Here is a 20,564-nt window from a genome sequence, read left to right on the forward strand (position 1 = left end):
ATATGATCTCTACAGGCATTCAGAACGAGCTGAAAATTGAACTCATTGTGTTTGCCACAGATGCAGTTGAGATATCCTTCAATTGTCTGATGATTGGAAACCTGGAGAAGTAGTCAGTGACTCGGAGAAAGTCATCACTATGGATAGTGAATAAATTTGTTGCAATTTTAGACCAAAGGTATCAGAACTTGAGGGTGTAAAGGCTATTTGTGTTGATGTGGCTGGTGTTTCTGGCATGATTCACACGTCCTCTCTGCATGCTTTGTTCATTGTTGACAGGGATTGTTGATCCCTGGTCAATATACGGTATACCTTGCCTTATTCGCTCTGCCCATATATTCCCCTGGTGTAACTTATGACAGCATGTCCTGGTGAAGAGCTTCAGGTACATGCACCTATTTTCCCAGAAAATCACGCCTCTTGAAATATCTAGTTCATCTCTGTATGGCCAAATACATCTGAGGGTGTCTGGCACTTTTTGTATTTAATCAGGCTAACCTTCTACAGTGATCCTTCATAATGCCTTCAGTCATGGATCACTTGCTGTTTTCCTCCTGAAATTGGTTACACTTGTGTTGACTAAAGTTAATCAGATCAACCTTAAGCACATCATCCAACGAGAGAATCTCACGGTTCCTCAATGTGTCAGGAATATTCTGATTTACAGTGGGTCAGCTTTAAAAGGTGGCACTGCACTTTCGAAAATATTACTTATCAATCTTATGAACACAACAATCAACCAACCATTAAAGTCTTTGGGATCAGGTAATGTTGGTGATGGAAGTTGTCAAACCATCGCGATAAGCTATAATGAATGAGTTCGGTGCTTGTTCATATTTCAAATGATGAGATGAAAGCACACCAAAGAAATGTGCTGCATTTCAAGTTCCAACTGCAGAAGTGTGGAAAGAAGTGCCCATTATTTGCTCAGAATAAAAAAATCCGCCACCACCACATTCTGCCTGAACTAATCCTCATTGATCAGTTTTAATAGCAGTCATTATGTTTAAAAGATGTGAAATATCGATACAGAAATCGAGAAAAACTGTCACCCACCCACCCACACTAATATATAATTAACTACATCCAAGTGACTTCCATTCTCATTTCCATTTTCCCCGCTCATTCAGTCCTTTAACCACAATTCGATGGTTAACCACTTAATTCCTTACTACAACTGGAAGATTCCCATTTCCGCTTCGGTGCAGCGAATCACACTTTCCATACGACTTGTTTGTTTTCTGCGTTCTGGTTACTGCACCAATACTGGTAGTCGCACCTAATGGTAGCAGGTGTTGTCCAGCTACAATGGCTTTGTATTTTCTGCCATCTTTTTAGCAGTGTGTCAATGTTGTGATCTTTAGGTTTTTTGGAAAGCTTGGAAAATATAACCAGTTCCATTATCCATTCTGAGAAATCATAGACCTTTGCCCTTATCACGGCACCTGCTGACAATCTAATCAATTTGATTGTTGTGGCTGTTGTCTGTAAGCAATCTGCTGTAAAGGGTGTATTCTAAAGCTCACCTTTACACAAAGCTAATCCTCTGTCTTGATAATAGCTGATTGTGGTTGTGGACGCCAGTATTAGATACTATATGGTATTCTGTACTATATATGGGGTCACCTGACTTGGGAGTTGAAGGTCAACAGCACATGTTGGAGCCTGTCTTGATAGAGTTCAGACACTGCTGATATGTGTTCATGTTAGGAAAATGTGTTATCAATAAAATTAGCTCAGCTACAATGTTGACAGCCTGTGTACATCATTTAAAAAAGAAACCAGACATCCTCTAACACTTCCCATAGTTTGGCAGGATCCTTCAGATCCCCTTCAGACTGGCCCAAAGTGTAGATTCTGTGCAACTCCTCATTTCTAATGGCTATCTTTATTTTCGCTACTTGTTTATCCAGTTCTGTGATGGATAAATCTAAAAAGAATAGCTCCATCCTTTAGATAGGACATCTGTGGCTTCCAATTCATGCTGAGGAATTTGGTCATCTTTCTGATGTTTCCTGTCTTTTATAAATGCTGTTGATGTATAGGGGATTTGTAGTTTCTCTAATCCAGGGGGAGATTCAGCAATGCAGCTGCTGTGATTTTTTTTCCCTCTTTTTTTGGTTGGATCTCAGGTTTTTTTCTGTTTCAAGTGTTTTCGCACTTTTGTGAGAGAATGGCACGATGGCCCTGCTGCTGTACTGCCTGACTCAATTGATTGCCAGATTCAAAATGGATTGCCCAATTCAGCTACCTCAAGTCAGGTACTCACTGCTCTGTGAAACACTATGTGGAGGGACTCTGCCTCCTGCAAATACAGCCTTTGTACTGCACAAAATCTTGTCTGTGGCTTTTCCTGTGATCTTCAAATCTGTCTAAGAGGAGCTGCTGCTGTTTACTGTGTTGTATTTCTGTTTGTTTAATACAAACTTGCCAATCTCACACAGGACTGGTAAAGTAAACATAGGTTCAGTTTATTTGAAGATGTAGTACAGGATTGCTGAGCAGACAGATGTACAATAAAGATTCAGCAGCTATTGTTAATAGGAAAGTACAGTTGCAGCTACTTCATAACCACATGCTACTAGCTAAACTGAAAGCTCCTCTAATGTCTGGTTACCTGGTTTGCATCCCAGCTACTTACTCATTGGCTTAAAGACAGAATGTGCTATATTACAATATGTACCATCATCTTTGGTTTCTGCTCTGCTGCTGGGCACTTCCACAATCATGGTCACAACAATGACAACGTGCATATGATGTGCTTGTCATGGTTGAATAGTTGGCAGCATGTGCAACCTGAAATGTAGGCGTGAGTCTTGCAGCAGTGCTAATTGTCTGAGGGTGAGATTGAAGCTATGGATGCTTGGTATGAGTCATATTGCTAAAGGTTGTAGGTGAGTGATTGGAGGGGTGGTTGTTTTGCATATAGCAGTGTGAAGCTAATGGTGCTGTTGGTCAGATATGGCATTTGAAGATACGTTCAGTGACCCTGGCCACATGTTTGAAGTCATTGAACTTCTTGTGACACTGTCTCCAATCCTCAGGACTAGAATGCTATTGCTATCTGAACCCACTGCCTTCACAATCTTAAGGGCTTTCTGGACCCTCACCTTCTGCATCAACATGCCCTGTACAGTGTCAGAATATCTTGGAGCCTGCTCTCTGCTACATTATGCCATTGTTGGCTTTCCCAGGTCAAAATAATTTTTAGAATGACACCCAGCACCTGCTCCAGCCAAAATGCAATAGCACACTTAGCACTGGCTATATGCTCCAATCATTTAAATTAACAGGCACTACAAAGTTTGCATGCTGCTTGCATCACAAATAGGCACAGGTTAATAGTGCAATGCAATCCCTATGCCTGTTTTTGAGAGGGTTATTGAATTTTACAGCCAAAATGTTAACTTGTAATGCCATCAGAATTTGTGGCTTCCAAGAGAACTCCTAGCTGAAAATGGATTCATAATTGCAAGTGTGGTGCCTATTAGTGTTTACTGCATATAATGGCTTCAAAGATGCAACAAAAACAATTTTCATGAAGGTTGCATTCTTTAAATATATATTAAAAGGCTGCAAGTGGAACAGATTTTCTGCAGTGCTAGTCCTATGCACCTCTAGACTAAATGAGCAATATTTCAAAGGATTGCCCTTTGCATCAAATTTCTCAACATTGTATTTTAAAACTGGAAAAGAGCAAGAATTATAAACAGGATTTTCTAATTTCCTTTCCTGTAATAGTACTTATTTATAATGCAGAAAAAAACCTTTTAAAATAAATGAAGTTTTTTTTTTAATATAAATTCCAGAAATATTATTTCAACTTTCTTTTTCTAGAATTATAGTGACCAAATTCATGTTGGGTAATCTTATTGAAAGCGAGTGAGTTTACATTGCGCATAAGATTATATGCCACAATGCCTTTGCTTTGTAGTGGCATGTATGCAGAAATACTAAACACTTTCAGCAGTCTTAATGTTGATCGTAATTTTGCTTGCAGAAAGCAGTTGAATAGATTTAATTCAAAATGTCACGTATTTGGATTAAGAGGTGATTTCAGAGCTGAATTTTTGGATTTAAATGAAGCAATAGGTGGAAGGTTTGTAAAATGCAGGTACAGTAAAACGTAGGTACAGTTTTAAACTGGATGTTACATTTTTACGTTTTGTACTAAATAAGCTTGCTCTGATCTTTGGCAAAAGCCTAATGGTGTGTAAATGAACTAGGCTACCCCGATTTAGTGTACTAATAGGGGAGCTTAAAAATGTGAACATATCTATTTGTTACAGTGTAAGTTTAATTGTTTCACATTTTCAAGATGCAGTAAAGTGAAGCAGTAGACCATTTTCTGAAGTTAGTTTGTTCCCGATTGATTTTCAACTAATGACCAACGTACATTGAAGGAAAAAGTGAAGTGGGTGCAGTGTTCACCACTTCAATTGACAAACCCACAAGAAATTGTGACGTTTGGTTCCTTTGTTAGAGGTCAAAAGTGGCAGTGCATTCAATAAATCATGAGCAGACTGTATGGTATTATTGAAAACTGGATCATTTCATTGTTTGGTTTATGTGTTAATGTGAAATGCATTCCTCAACTGAGATATTGTCATTGTATAAAAAGTAGCTGAAAATAAGTACTTTAACAAGTAAACTTTATTTCTGGGAAAATTTCACAATTTAACATTTAAGTGATCTTTCAAAATGAGTTAAGATAATGAAACTGAATTAAAATCCTACACCATTTAAACTAAGTAATGGCACTGCTTTCAGCAATGTCATTATGATACAAGCATGTTTGGTTAAATGAAGCTGCTTTACAGCTAAATCACAGAATCAGTGCTTCATAAAAGGAATCCCTTGCTAAATGATCAACAAATATAGCAAGCTCTTTTTAATATCAAACTTGACCAGTGTTTTTGCTTTTCAAAGCAAACTTGTTTTTGAATACTTTTTGAAATTGTTTGGGATGAATGCTTTTAAGCTCTTTCAATTCTAGAATAGTTGTGTTCTAAAAAATATTTAATTGTTAACTTTAGAATTGTGTCCAAGGCGTTGTTCTGCACAGGAACAGCCTGTGCTGCAGAAGTTGTCCTGGATCATTACTGACTGTTGTATACTCATTTTTTTTCCTGTCCAAATTAATTGTCTGACCAAGTTAATTTTGCCCTTTTATCTGGAAATGGTCAATTTGTGATGATCAGCTCAGAAATATCTGCATTAATAAGTGCAACTAAGGGCAAACCTAAAAATCCAAGTAATTAGCAGTATTGCTTTCAAAGTGTTAACCCTGTAATTGCTGACTTGTCTTTTTGACACTTAAGACGCGTTGTATCTTGAAGTACAGTCCAATTGTGGGGCTCTGTGCTTTGTTTTTAAAAAAAAACTTCCAATATTTTGCACCATAATGCACACTTTGGCAGTTGAAAAATATCTTTGCAATTTAATTTGCTTCCTCCTCTACGGTCCAGGGAACTTTAGAATCTTTTAGTTTTTTTTAAACAAAGATTTCTTGGACAAGTCTGATTTGACATAGTTTAGCAACTACAATATTTAAGCATATTCTGTGTGTGGACTAGTGAAGGCCAGATTAATGCAAATACAGTATAAACCTTCTGACATAGACATTGAATTATCAATTATAAGTTCAAGCTCTGATAGTAACTGATTTCTCAGTTGGGCTGTTTGGAGGAGATTGAATGATTAATGCTGCCAGCCCTAAAATATTACATCGTTTAGTACTGAACGCGATGAGTATTTGATTCATTTGCTATTCTCCCTAGCTTGAGGCAGGATTCTGAAAATTGAGCAGGTAAAAAAACTGAGGACAAAGAATATTGGTGGCCTTTCATTAGCTTTAGTACAAAAGTAGTATGTAGTAGCACGGGTTGACCAAGACTTCTCTTGGCTTTATCTTTTGCAGAAGATTGGAAGTTCATTGTTTATATAAAACAAAGTCGCTAGGAAGAGTCTTAAACCTGAAATGCCAACTGACTGGCTTCTATTTCTCCCCAGATGTTGCTGATTATTTCCATCTTTTTCTGTTTTCATTTTCAGCATCGATTTTGCTGTTTGAATATTTGGAAGTTATATTTTGCTCCATGTTTTAAACCCTGTTTTTGGCCAATTTCCAGTAATGGAATATTTACTGGTGGTGCCTAAACCTTTGTAATTGTTGGTATGATGTTCTGCACTGTGTATTGCAGTACATATGTAATGTTTGTTTCAAATATTTTAAAGCTTAATCTATAATTTGTGCATTGGAACATTGGCATGAAATGTGTAAAGGTGAACTGGAAAAATCTTAGGATATATACCTAATAGTGCTACCAGTAAGAAAAATAAAGCTAACCTTAGCATAATAACTACACTGTAATGCTTATTGCTTTGGGAAGGAAGCCATTGTGTTTAGACGTGAGGGCCTGGATTTTCACTGAGTCAGGATGACTCGGGAGCCCTTTAATTAAAAAAAATAATGGGCAGATCCCGATTCTGGGATTCCCGACCCCATTCCGGGCTTTCCAATTTTCGGGAGTGCCTTTTGAAGGGTGCAGGCTGGTTTGGATCACGAGCCTACACCCAGCACTCCCGACTTGGCCGCTCCATTGCGGGTCGTATTCTCTGAAATTTTCATGGAATTGGGCCAGTTTTTCAAAAGATTGTGGTTCATGGCAAGTCTGAGGTGTCTTGAACCATAGTCTTCATGAGGGAACATTTGAAAGCTAAGATCAAAAGGTCCATCTCATGCACCCCCAACCCCCATGCCAAGTTATGACACTTCCATGCCCCTTGACCCACCACACACTATGGAACGAATAAACTCTACAGGGACAATAGGATGTGTCTGTTTTTTTAAAAACGTCATTCATTCATTACATTCCACTTCCTTTTTAAAAGAAAAAAATGTCCTTTAACACCTCTATTGCCCGGTAGTAAATCATCTAGACCCTTTAAAGCATCAATAGTTAAAAACTGCAAGCACTTAAAACCTCTTAACCTTGTATAAGGAAGAGTGTCTGGGAAGAGCGTCCTGCAGTCAGCATCACTGTGAAGCAGTCTGGGAAGAGCGTCCTGCAGTCAGCATCGCTGTGAAGCAGTCTGGGAAGAGCGTCCTGCGGTCTCCAGCTTTTCTCGAGTTTTTATTGTCCAGTTTAAAATAGATTAAGCTAAGGAAAGGTAAGGGTTCTAGTTTTTATTTAAAGTACATAAATAATTCAACTTTTTTTCACTCTATTTAACTTAAAGTAAGGGCTTTTTCAACGAGAGGCATGGCAGGGCAGCTCAGTCCCGTGTTATGTACCGCCTGCAACATGAGGGAAGTCCTAGATGCTCCTTGCGCTCTGACCGACCGTGTGTGCAGGAAGTGCCACCAGCTGAAGCAACTTGAGCTCCGAGTTTCACTTGACCTCACTGAGGCTGAGTTTCGTGGATAGCACATTTTTAGACGTGGTCACCCCACAGCTTACGGAAGTGCAGACAGAGAGGGATTGCGTGACCATCAGTCAGAAGAAAGGTGTCAGGTAGGTAGTCAAAGTCCCCAGGGTGCACCTCACTCGAACCGTTCTTCTGTGTTGGAAAACGGTGAGAGTGATGGTTCCTCTGGGGAGTGCAACCACGCTCATGGCACTGAATGGCTTAGTTGCACAGAAGAGGGGGGGAGAAGAGGGGAAGAGCAATAGTGGTAGGAGACTCGATAGTAAGGGGAACAGACAGGTGTTTCTGCGGCCGTAGACGTGACTCCAGGTTGCCTCCCTGGTGCCAGGGCCAAGGATGTCACTGGACGGCTGCAGGACATTCTAAAGGGGGAGGGCAAACAGACAGAGATCATGGTACATATTGGTACCAACGACAAAGGTAGAAAGAGGGATGAGGTCCTACAAGCAGAATTTAGGGAGCTAGGAAACAGATTAAAAAAACAGGACCTCAAAGGTAGTAATCTCTAGATTACTTCCGGTGCGCCACACCAGTGTGTTTAGAAATAGGTTAGTCCAGATGAATGTGTGGCTGGAGAGATGGTGCAGGAGGGAGGACTTTAGATTTCTGGGACATTGGGACCATTTCTGGGGCAGTGGGACCTGATCAAGAAGGACGGGTTGCACCTGAACCGGAATGGGACCAACATCATTGCGGGGAGGTTTGCAAGTGCTGTTGGGGAGGGTTTAAGCTAATTTGGCAGGGGATGGGATCCTGAGAGAGGGTTCAGCAGGGGGAGATGCACAGTCAAAATTAGAAAAGAGAGCAAGTGAGTCTGGAAGGCATAGAAATTATAGGCCAGTTAAGGCACAAGGGAGTTTGGCAAGGTTGGATGGTATTTTAATGCAAGGAGTCTGACAAATAAGGCAGATGAATTGAATCAAAGTATGATGTAATTGCTGTCAGAGACATGATTGAGAGAGGGGCAGGTTTGGCAGCTCAATATTCCAGGAGAGTGAGTCTTAAGGCGAGACAGGGAAGGAGGTAAAAGAGGAGGGGTCATCACAATATTGGTCAAGGAATCAATTACAGCAGTAAGAAGGGATGACACCTTAGAAGGCTCCTCAAATGAAGCCATATGGGTAGAACTGAAAAACAAAAAAGGAGCAATCACATTGCTGAGAGTGTACTATAGGCCCCCAAACAGAGAAATAGAAGAGCAGATATGTACGCAAATTTCAGAAGTGTAAAAATAATAGGGTAGTAATAGTGGGTGATTTCAACTTCCCCAACATTAACTGGGTTAGTCATAGTGTGATAGGTTTATAGGGAGCAGAATTCTTAAAATGCACCCAGGAGAGCTTTTTTAAGCCAGTACATAGAAGGTCCTACAAGAGAGGGGTAAGTCCTGGACTTAATTTTAGGGAACGAAGCCAGGCAAGTGGTAGAGGTATCAGTGGGGGAGCATTTTTCAGATAGTGATCATAACTCCGTTAGATTCAAGGTTGTTATGGAAAAGGAAAAGGATGGGCCAAAGTTCTAAATTGGGGGAAGGCTGATTTTAATAAGATCAGATATGATTTGACCAGAGTGGACTGGGAGCAGCTACTTTTAGGTAAATCTGCATCAGCAGTGGCACTCATTCGGGAAGGAAAGAGGAAGGGCCAACATATTCCAGTAAAGACAAAGGGTGAGACCAACAAATCCATGGAACCCTGGATGTCGAGGGATATACAGGATTGGATAAAGAGAAAAAGGGAGGCTTATGGCAGATACTGAGGGCTCAAAACAGCGGAAGCCCTAGAGACGTATAGAATGTGTAGGGGGTAGCTTAAAGGAAATTAGGAGAGCAAAAAGGGGGCATGAAAAACATTGGCAGGTAAAATAAAGGAAAATCCAAAGTTATTTTACAAGTACATTTAAGAGTAAGAGGGTAATTAGGGAAAGAGTAGGACCCATCAAGGACCATAGTGGTAATTTGTGTGTGGAGCCAGAAGACGTAGGTAGGGTTCTAATTGAATACATTGTGCCAGTGTCCACAAGTGAGAGGTACGACATGGGTATGGACATCAGGCAGAAGGACTGTGATATAATTAAAGAAATTAGCATAGAAAGGGAGGAGGTTCTAAGTGGTCTGGCAGGCTTAAAAGTAGATAAATCTCCAGGCCCAGATGAAACATATCCAAGGCTGTCGAGTGAGGCAAAGGAGGAGATAGCAGGGGCACTGGCAATAATTTTCAATACCTCTCTGGCTGCAGGAGAGGTGCCAAAGGACTGAAAGACAGCCAATGTGGTACTGTTATTCAAGAAGGGAGGAAGGGATAAACCAGGGAACTACAGGCCAGTCAGTCTAACCTCAGTGGTAGGGAAACTATTGGAAGCAATTCTGAGGGACAGAATTAATCTACACTTGGAGAGGCAGGGATTAATCAAGGACAGTCAGCATGGTTTTGTTAAGGGGAGGTCATGTCTGACCAATTTGATTGAATTTTTTGAAGAGGTGACCAGGTGTGTAGATGAGGGCAATGCATTTGACATCGTCTGCTTGGACTTCAGCAAGGCTTTTGATAATGTCCCGCATGGGAGACTGATAATGAAGGTAAGAGCCCATGGGATCCAGGGCAATTTGGCAAATGGATCCAGAATTGGCTGAGTGGCAGGAAGCAGAGGGTGATGGTCAAGGGGTGTTTTGGTGACTAGATGCCTGTGTCCAGTGGGGTTCCACAGAGATTGGTGTTGGGTCCCTTGCTGTTTGTGGTATATACAATTTAGACTTGAATATAGGAGGGTTGATCAGTAAGTTCGCGGATGACAAGAAAATTAGTGGGGTGGTAAATAGTGAGGAGGATAGCCTTAGATTACAGGAGGATATAGATGGGCTGATCAGTGGCAAATAGAAATTAATCTGGATAAGTGTGAGCTGATGCACTCGGGCAGGACAAACAAGGCACTGGAATACACGATGAATGGTAGGACCCTGGGAAGTACCGAGGATCAGAGGGACCTTGGTGTACATGTTCATCGGTCCCTTAAGGTAGCGGGACAGGTTGACAAGGTGGTTAAGAAGGCATATGGGATACTTGCCTTTATTAGCCTAGGCATAGAATATAAGAGCAGGGAGGTTATGCTGGAACTGTATATAACGCTGGTTAGGCCACAGCTAGAGTATTACGTGCAGTTCTGGAATCCACATTATAGGAAGGATGTGATTGCACTGAAGAGAATGTAGAGGCGATTTACCAGAATGTTGCCTGGGCTGGAGAGTTTTAGTTATGAGGAGAGATTGGATAGACTGGGATTATTTCCCTGGAGAAGAGGAGATTGAGGGGGGACATGATTAGGGGGGGAAAATTGACCCATATAGATAGGGTAGACAGGAAGGAACTTTTACCCATGATGGAGGGATCAATAACCAGGGGGCATAGGTTTAAGGTAAGGGGCAGGAGGTTTAGAGGGGATGTGAGGAAGAATTTTTTCACCCAGAGGGTGTTGGGAATCTGGAACTCACTGCCTGAAAGGGTGGTAGAGGCAGAAACCCTCATAACTTTGAAGAAGTAATTGGGTGTGCACTTGCGATGCCATGGCATACAAGGCTATGGGCCTAGTGCTGGAAAATGGGATTAGAATAGTTAGGTACTTGTTTGACCGGCGCAGACTCAATGGACCGAAGCGCCTTTTTCTGTGCTATAGACCTCTATGACTCTCTGTATAAATAAATATTGTGCAATTGACAGCAAAGATCAGAGAGTCAGAGCCGTCATAATGTTTCCCCTGGGGCTCAATTGTTTCAACAGAGTAATAGATTTCTGAGCTCTCAGCCAAGCCTCAAAATGCATTCTTGGCAATAGAAGTTTTTGCTATTGATACTTTTATTGCCCTGTATTAAAAGGAAATTTTTAACACAGTGGAAAGTAATGAATGAAGTACTTTTTTTTTTAAGCTGTTTTTAAATACCCTATTTTCACTATAGGGTGCATTGACCCCGCTTCCTCCCCCCCCCCCCCTCCAAAACACTGAATAGAACCAATGGGAATGGAAGTGCCATATCTTGATGTGGGAGGCATAATGGGCCATGGGGGTAGGTGGAGGGGCATAGCCTGGCATGGGGTCATGAGGTGGCAAGGATGGAGAGAGTGTGGGGGCTATGGGCCTTACTATTTTCATAACCGGGATGAAGCCCCACAGCACCAAGGCGGGCTTTTTTAAACAGTCCACCTCTGCACCCAGCAGCCACTGTGCCTGCCTCTGACCTATTTCCTGGGTCAGCTGCCCCAACTACAGTCTGCACCTGCCTGCCCCTGCCCTGTAATAAAAAGCACGTTTTTGCAGGTACTTTCTCCTGAGACGAGCTTGCAAAGTCAGGAATTTTCCTGACTCCTGCTACCCACTCGATGACAAAAATCCAGGCCGAGGAGTAGGATACAAATACACATCAGACTGAAACTGTTTTCAGGTAGCTTTGCTACTGGATGACTTGTAATATGGTTTTTAATTCACATTTTTTACTCTGAAGATAACTTGTACTTAATTTGCATTGGTTGCTAACCCTCTAAATACTGGATGAGCTCAAGCACACTGACTGGTAAAATTTAACTGATATAAATTAAGGCTTTCCAAATACAGCTTTTGTTTTATCATGGTAATTAATTAACCAGAGGACATTTTTCTTGAGTCCTGGAAATGTTTTATTTCAGCTTTGTTCTTTTTCTTCTTCCTCTCCGTTCCTTCCCCTGCCCCTTACTTATTTTAACTTTTTGATGCTTGCAGTCATTATTTGACAATTCTGAGAACGTTTTAAGCTAAACTGTTTGGGTGTGTGGTGGGGGAGGCGCTGAGGGAGACAAGTGGAAGAGAGATCTCTTTCCTTCCCCCATGACCCCGATGAGATTAGCTATATTGTGCGCAGCACAAGTATTGGTCATGCTTCCAATTCAAAGTAATGCCTCGTAATTATTGAACTGTTATGTAGTTTTCAGAGCTTTAATTGCCAAAATAGTTGAATTATTTTGTAAAAAAACCACAATTGGTTACATATAAAAATAGCATTTTTGTTCCAACTTTTTCCCCTCCTGTCCTGAAGATGTTCAAGTTTTCATTAAAATATAATTCCAGAAGTTCCTGCAGCCCTGAAACATTTTTTCCAGCAGCTGTTTTTCATGTGTAAGCCTATATGATGGGAATACTTGATTCTTTTGGATCAAAATTCTGAAGCTGCACAGCAAAGTTATGTATTTTCACATTTGCTTACAATTCCTTTATACAATATACAATCCTTGGCAATACACATGAGCAAAAGCCATCTAATTTGGTAATTCTGAATATTTTATTTTCAATTGGTCAAGTCCAAAGAGAACTTTTGACAGCCTTATACTAATAAGTTTGAAATAATTCTCTCGCTCCCCTTTTCTGCTGTGCGGAAAGTAGGAAAACCTCTGGAAAAGTCAGACTTGGAAGAAACACATGGGGTGGGGTGAAGGTATATCAGAAGCCAGAACCCTCCGTGCAGAGTAGGTTCCAGACAAGGAGATTCAGTAGCAGTAGAGACATCTGACATGAAATGCTGACCAGAGCATGTGCAGTAAAATTCATCCTGTAACTGATTTTTTTATAACCTCAGCAGGATGTTTCCTGCTCCTCCCACAAGGTTTCCACTGCCTTACATTATTAAATTCCCAAGTGGCCAACCATGTTTGCGTGAATTTAAAAATATTCAAATTCTTTATGTTCAAATCCAGATTTGTGACAGGACGTGCCCTCCCTGCCATAAGAGCACACTGGACATTGCAACTAAACTCAATTGTCAATAGAAGGAGTTTCCCAGCAGGGGTCAATAGATCACAATCAGGATCGGGAACTCTGTACTTTTATCCACAGTATGTAGCATGGAAGCCCAATCCCTCTTCCTTTCATCCCATCATTGACAGTTCTATCATTATTGTCTAGGCCCACACTTTGGATTTCCCCCTGTCAACTCCTACACCTCTCTTTCTTCCTTCAAGATCTTCCTTAAAACCCAATTCTCTGACCAAGCCTTTGGTCACTATTCCTACTGTCTCCTTTGGCTGAGGATCTTTTTTTTTGCTCACATCTCTGAAGCATTTTGGGATTTCTTCTATGTTAAGTGTACTAAACAAAAGGTGGTATTGTGTTGATTCCAATTGCTGCCATTCTAACACTGCCCCAGCTACAATCAGCTAAATCAGAACAGGCTGGGGACTAAACCTCGGACTATCCAGGGCTACATGATTTAAATATCTCATTAGATTTTTTTGTTAACACCATTCAAGGGAGCTGCAAAAGAAACTTTCTAGTGCATTGGTTTTGTTTTTAGATGACTAAGCATAATTTACAAGGTCATAACTGGAACAGCATTACAAAAGTTGAAATTCACTAAGACAAAGCTCTCAAGTTTACACCAGGAACACCTGCGACATTGATGCTTCAATGTTGTGTATCAATTCAAAATTCTGTGCAGTAATTGGCAGCAAAGCTCTATATATGTCTTCTCCCACCCTGAGAACACTCTGTTCTGTTGTTTGTAGCGTGTATGTGACAAAGTTCCACAGAAGCTCAGACTCAGTTAATCATTCTTTGCTGGAGTGTGGATTGTACCATGCAAAAGCACTGAAGTTGATTTTTTTTTGGACCTCTGATATCGGTTGGGAAGGGGATAGGGTGACTGCTCTGTCTATCCTATGACAGCAAGAGGCCTAGTCAATTTTCATGGCCAGGGCTCGATTAAATTTAAGTTGAGAGTAGCCAGCACTATTTGTACTGCTTTATAGGCAGCTCACCATTTGGAAGGACCGGAAACCCAGCAGTCCTGTCACCTATTCAAGCCAATGTGCACCTACTGAAGGGGAGATGGAGCTTTCATTGGTGTTATGTGGAAGGTGTGTAGCTGGAGCAGCAGGCATTGTGTTGATGACCAGAGCACCTCATTTTCAGATCCAGCTGTGGAGTTACTTACTAACAAAATTGGGATCAGAAAGGATGGCCTGTTTGCACCTGATGGCAGATCAATGCCATGCATAGAGTTGACAACCATGAAAGAAGTGGCTGATCAGGTGAGTGTCAATAGCATTTGTCCCAAGACATGCTCCCAAAAAATTGTAATTAATTTAGGACGGCCAAGGTAAAAGGTCTTAACATTATCTCCTGAATACAGTCTTGGAACCATTGTACTTCTCCAGAACACCCCTCACCTTCCCCACGAGTCCTCTTCTCCAATCAGAACAGATCAGTTTGATACACCTCCTTCTTACTTTCATATACTCCACACCTATTCTTGCCCACAAATTGCAAACATCACGCTTTTAGTTCAGTGATGGGCAACTTAGGCTAGTGAGTGGGCCACATGAGTGCCCCTCCTTCATCTCAGTGGGCCGCAAGATTGAAATCGGGCATGTGCACTAACAGTGACCCCATGAATAAGCTTAAAAACATTTAATACATGCCGAATATTTCATAATGAGTTGCAGAAAATGTTTCCACGGCTTCCTTCAGATTTGGAAGTTGTCGAGCATGTTGGGCAGAACCTACTGGAAATGTTGCTAATGTGAGAGGAATGGCGCGTTTCATAATGTATCTTTTTGGAATTGATACACACTGTTGCAAAATGGCCTCACTTTCTGTTCAATAACAAAATAATCCAGCTCCCAACTTTAATTTACCATCCTGCCCTTTCCACCGATTTTCCTTTTTTGGCTACTACTACTTCGTCTGTACCTTTTTGATTTTACACTTGATTCTCCTTCTTTATCACGCCACTTAAACACAAAGCGATCTATTATATAATTAGGGGCAAAGTAAATTACTGGCAAAAGTAACATATTAAAGCGCAATCTTCCATGTCCACCAGTGTCTTAACCAAGACGGCCTCCTGGGATAGAGTAATTTTGCTAACTGAGCTTGCGTACCCAGAATTTGCAGGGCATGTTGATTGAACCGTAGCAGTGCTTTGATTAGACACCGGGGGTGCATGGGCTGTCACAGTCAGTTGTGTACAATCCGCGCACACCTCACTTCATAGGCCCTTGCTTTGCATGCATACCACTTTAGTTTTTATCCGACCGGTATTACTATGCAGACAGAAACCAGCACAATCTGACAACCCTGCGCACGGGCAATGGTCAACAAAATGTTTTGCAGGCCGCACTCAACCCTGATGGGCTGCAGGTTGCCCACCACTGTTTTAGTTTGTTTGGACTTGGCTTATTTCTCTTAATTAAATCCTTTGATGTTTCACACTATATGCATTATCTTTCATCTAAAAACCTTCTCTTTACACATTTGCTGCTGCTTCCTCTCAGCATTCACATTATGCCAAGCTGTTTCACATATATTCATAACCTTTCATAGGGCATGCAGTAATGTACTCGCCCCTTTCTTCTTTCACTTTCTCTCTTCCCCTCTTTCTCATCTTCTGCCCACGGCATCTTTCTCAATCTTTATCTCTCATGTTCTCTGCTTCCTCCCAGGGGCTTACTGCTGCTCTTCACTGCTTCCGGAATGGCTTATAAAAGGCTTTACGATGAATGAAGCTGGAAGAAAAACTAGAGTTGAATTGGGGCCTTGTGGGAGGTGGGGAGGGGATGTGTGGGGATGCAGATTTGAGGTTACTATAAGATCAGCCATGATCTTATTAAACGGCAGAGCAGGCTCGAGGGGCCAAAAGGCCTACTCCTTGTTCGTATGACCCGTATGAGCATGAAACAAAAAAAAAAGTACAATTCACCAAAGACCTGTGGAAGGGAGGAAAAAAAATCAGATTATTTTGAAAAATGGTCAGGGTTTTCAAAAAAAAGACAATGGCTTGTGGGGAAGAAGCATGCCTGTGTCAATTTAACTGGAGTGCGGCAAGTGATGCTACAGTGCTAGGATCCTCAGTTTGACAGACCACATCACATAATGCATGCCTACCAAAGATGGCTGAGTATATAAATGTTTGATGGTATAGCTCCATCTAGATGGGTGGTTTAGCTAGGAGGACTGAATCAGCACTATTGTAAATAAATAAAACCTGAAGCAACTAGCCTGACGCAGGCTGGATAAATCATACCACAAAAAACTTTTTTCTGATGCTGTATACTGCTTTGTAGAAGATTATACTGCATAAATTGTACAGAAAGGTTCGTTCATGTACTTTGTTCTAGAATTACCACCTAAAATTCATTAGCCTTACCAAGATCTTGTCAGCCTATTTTATGGATCTTCAATAATTTGTCAACTATGATTGTGGGTGTCTCTCCTGCTTTGTACACATGCCTGGAATTTCCCCACACTGAAATGCATTTACTTATTATCAGTTTGTTCAAACTGCTAAAATTCTTCAGCAATAAGGGCACATTTCATGTTGAGATACAGAAAATTCACTATTCAGAATAAAATTGGGTTTATATTAATTCTGGAGCAATAGGTAACAGCCTAAGGACTCACTAGTAGTGTTTGTTTAGATGCAGAAGTTTAGCTAACTATTATTATATGTAGTTTAACACAGATGTTAAACAAAGTGACCATTGATCAATTGATCATTACAATTAGGAATTGCACATATTCATTATTGATTCTTCTGGTCAAGCCACTTAAAGTAAAGGGCTGAGACTTTGCTGTTTAGGCCTAAAATTCAGCTGCCATTGTGGGAGTGGTTTTAGTGCTACTACATCCAGTCAAAGCTGTGATTGGATTTAGTTTTAAAACTTAATTTTTATCCAAAACTGGTTTGCATACTGTATCTCTCTTGATCTGTAGACTTGATAATTAAGAACCATAGGAAGGTAATAGAGCTAACTTTGCGAATAATTGGAAGGAAATGGGAACATTACCCTAAGTTCATGTTTATGAATATGTAAACCTATTCAATCAGGAATTGACAGCACTACAACAGCAAAATTAAATTCATGATTGGAGCTAGAGCAAGTTGCATAATCAGTATCTCAGTAAAACATCCTCCTATCTGCATCTAAAGGTTACAGGTACAGTGGTAGTTTCAATCAGGGTTTGGTACTAGAAATGTCAACAGACATTACAATGCACACTATATTGGAAACAAATTTAGGAAAGCATGAGCAGATAATTACATTTAATAAGGTTCAAGCAGATATATTCAGAAAAATTATCAACTGGAAACAGCAATGCCAGCCTTTAACAGGGTTCTCTGGGAGAGGGGGGCCAATGTAAAATGGTCATCAATCCAATCTGGACAATAACAATTTAAATCATTAAATTACAGTTTCCTGTGAAAACAGGAATCACACCAGATTGTTTGCTTTTAATAGGCTATCACAAACTTACCTGATTGTATATTCCACAATCTGAGAGCATGTGGTTGATATTCTAAAGTTGATCAGTGCTTGTGTAGATGCAGTCCTTATAATACATTTTACAAATGCTGCACATATGGCTGTAGCTAACATTGGCTTCATCTCACCATCAATCCAATTTAATCAGGATTGTCTATTAAGGGAGAATTTGGAAGTTTTTTTGCTGCTATTTCAATTGCCAGTATGCATCACAGTTAGCCTAATGACCAGCTGTAATTGCTTAATGCATGTATGGTGCATCGGTAAAGCTCTTCAGGCTTGCACTCAGATAAATTTGTAGATAGGCATAGTGAACCAGAGTAACATTGCAAAACCTACATAGTAGGTAACACTATTCTGTATAACATGTACAAAATGTTGCATCAAATATCAATATGTAAGCATAATTAGAGTATCAGATACATTTTTCCCTCATTTCCTAATTCCTAATTTGGAAGTTTGGATTGGAATTTACCATTCATTTGAGTTTTCTAGGGTGTCTAGTTGAGCTGGCCTTTGCGCAACCCAATTCAAATTGTATTGATTTTCACTGAAGTAACTATCGTAACAGAACCATTGTACAACACTCTATGAAGTACAGTTAATTTATATTTGCCAAGAGTCATCCACCATAAAGTTGGGACACAAATACATTAACACTATTTTAGTTAAGTATATCTTTGATAAAGCAATTGGCAATATCACAACATTGATTCTTAATAGTTATAGTATTAAAATTATTTGATATTGTTTGGCAGCCATAAGCACAACAATATTTCAAGTGCATTTAATTAAATCTTTGGGTAGATTTTGCTTTGTAATAGTGCAAAAATGTTACATTCAATGAGTCAAGATTGCCCAATGGCTTAGGAAGGTTATGTCTACAGCATGTATTCAATACATTGCTGATAAATTCCAGTATTTAACTTTCACTTGATGACATAAGCACAAGATATACAAGTTACTTCTTTGTAACATGGTATCTGCTATAATGTTGGCAAGTTCTGACTTTCTCTGGGATGCTCAGGCTTAACCTTTGATGTTGCTAGTGTTAGGAATTAGAGAGAGTTTTAGATAATTTATATTTGTGGGTGTTAGGAACAAGATGTAGCTTTAAGTTTAATTTATTTTTAAAAATTTGTCTTGAGAAAGGCGAATCCTGCATTTGGTTTCATTTTAGAGGCTCTGTGAAATGGAACCAAGAAGTCTTTTAAGATCTCTTTGTACACCTGCATTTTTAATAAGGTTTTATGACTCTTGAAGTGGTTTAGGGAAGTTAAAACACAATAGAAAAAATTGGGCTGTTGCCCAATAACAGGAGGCCTGCACAGAGTCAGAAAAACAGGAATGCAATTTAAGTTCAGTTGGTCTCTGGATACCACAGGGTGAGAAAGCTGGGTGGGAGAGGGAATTGCAGAGAGTTGTAACAAGATTTGTAACATGTAATCAACAATAATAGTGCAAACATCCTCCATTACACAGAATCAAATCTGCCACTGTTGCCAATCTATGTCCCAGCCTTAACCCCAGTTCATCTCCACCTGAAATCAGTACCAGTAGTCCTTCCACCAATCGTGAGTTTCAAATGTTATTGTTGCCAAATAATCAGCAAATCAATTCTGCTTCATTTTTGCTTCAACTCTAGTCACATGTCCCTTTCAATTCCCAATTTACCCAACTGTTTGGCTCCCAGGTCCCATGTTGCATCCCTCACCAGCTAGCTCAGTTCCCTTCTACTGTCCAGAGTTGCTTGTAAACAGAACCATGGGACATCTAGTTATTGAGAAACAAGTTCATTGGCTATGATTGAAGAGATTGAAGATGAAGAGACTCAAGTTTATTAAAGGATTTTCAAAACTCAGTTTAGACCACAAGACATAGGAGCAGAAATTAGGCCATTCGGCCCATCGAGTCTACTCCGCCATTCAATCATGGCTGATAAGTTTCTCAACCCCATTCTCCCGCCTTCTCCCCGTAACCTTTGATCCCCTTACCAATCAGGAACCTATCTATCTCGGTCTTAAATACACTCAATGACCAGGCCTCCACAGCCTTCTGTGGCAATGAATTCCATAGATTCACCACTCTCTGGCTAAAGAAGTTTCTCCTCATCTCTGTTCTAAAAGGCCTTCCCTTTACTCTGAGGCTGTGCCCTGGGGTCCTAGTCTCTCCTACTAATGGAAACATCTTCCCCACGTCCACTCTATCCAGGCCTTTCAGTATTCTGTAAGTTTCAATCAGATCCCCCCTCATCCTTCTAAACTCCATCGAGTATAGACCCAAAGTCCTCAAACGAATTTAGAGCTCAGTTTTAAAGCTTAGAGGGAATCAGAGAAGTGAATTTTAAAATACAGCAATATATTGTTGTGGGATCACTTTGCCTAAAATACTTCAAAGAAAGGACAGAACCCCAGTTCAAAATATGTGATAATGACATTCCACGAAGCAATACACAATAGAAACTGGGCACCTTCTGTGATTACAATATTTTAAATTCACATTTAAATGCTATTTCTGTAACTTGCCTTGAGTAGTACAACTGAAAAATAAATAATAGTTTCAGTTCTGGTTTTTTAATGTCTCAGTACAGATGTGGTCATGAACAGGCCAATCTGAACAATGGTCACCTGTCTTCTAGTCAATAGTAACTTAGTTGGTAAAATTGCTACTTTGAAAACAAAATAAAAATTATGCTTAAGAGTGGAGTGAATATTGAAGATTAATTTCGAACTGATCTGATTGAAAAGTCTGCTGTTTTGGAAAAACAAAAATGATTTCCAGAATATGGATTGAAGTTCAATCCATGTAGCTAGGTTAACCATTTCCTTTACTCTCCAAGAATTGTCAGTGAAG

The sequence above is a fragment of the Cetorhinus maximus genome, chromosome 9 (genome assembly GCF_964194155.1).
Source record: "Cetorhinus maximus chromosome 9, sCetMax3.hap1.1, whole genome shotgun sequence".
NCBI lineage: Eukaryota > Metazoa > Chordata > Chondrichthyes > Lamniformes > Cetorhinidae > Cetorhinus > Cetorhinus maximus.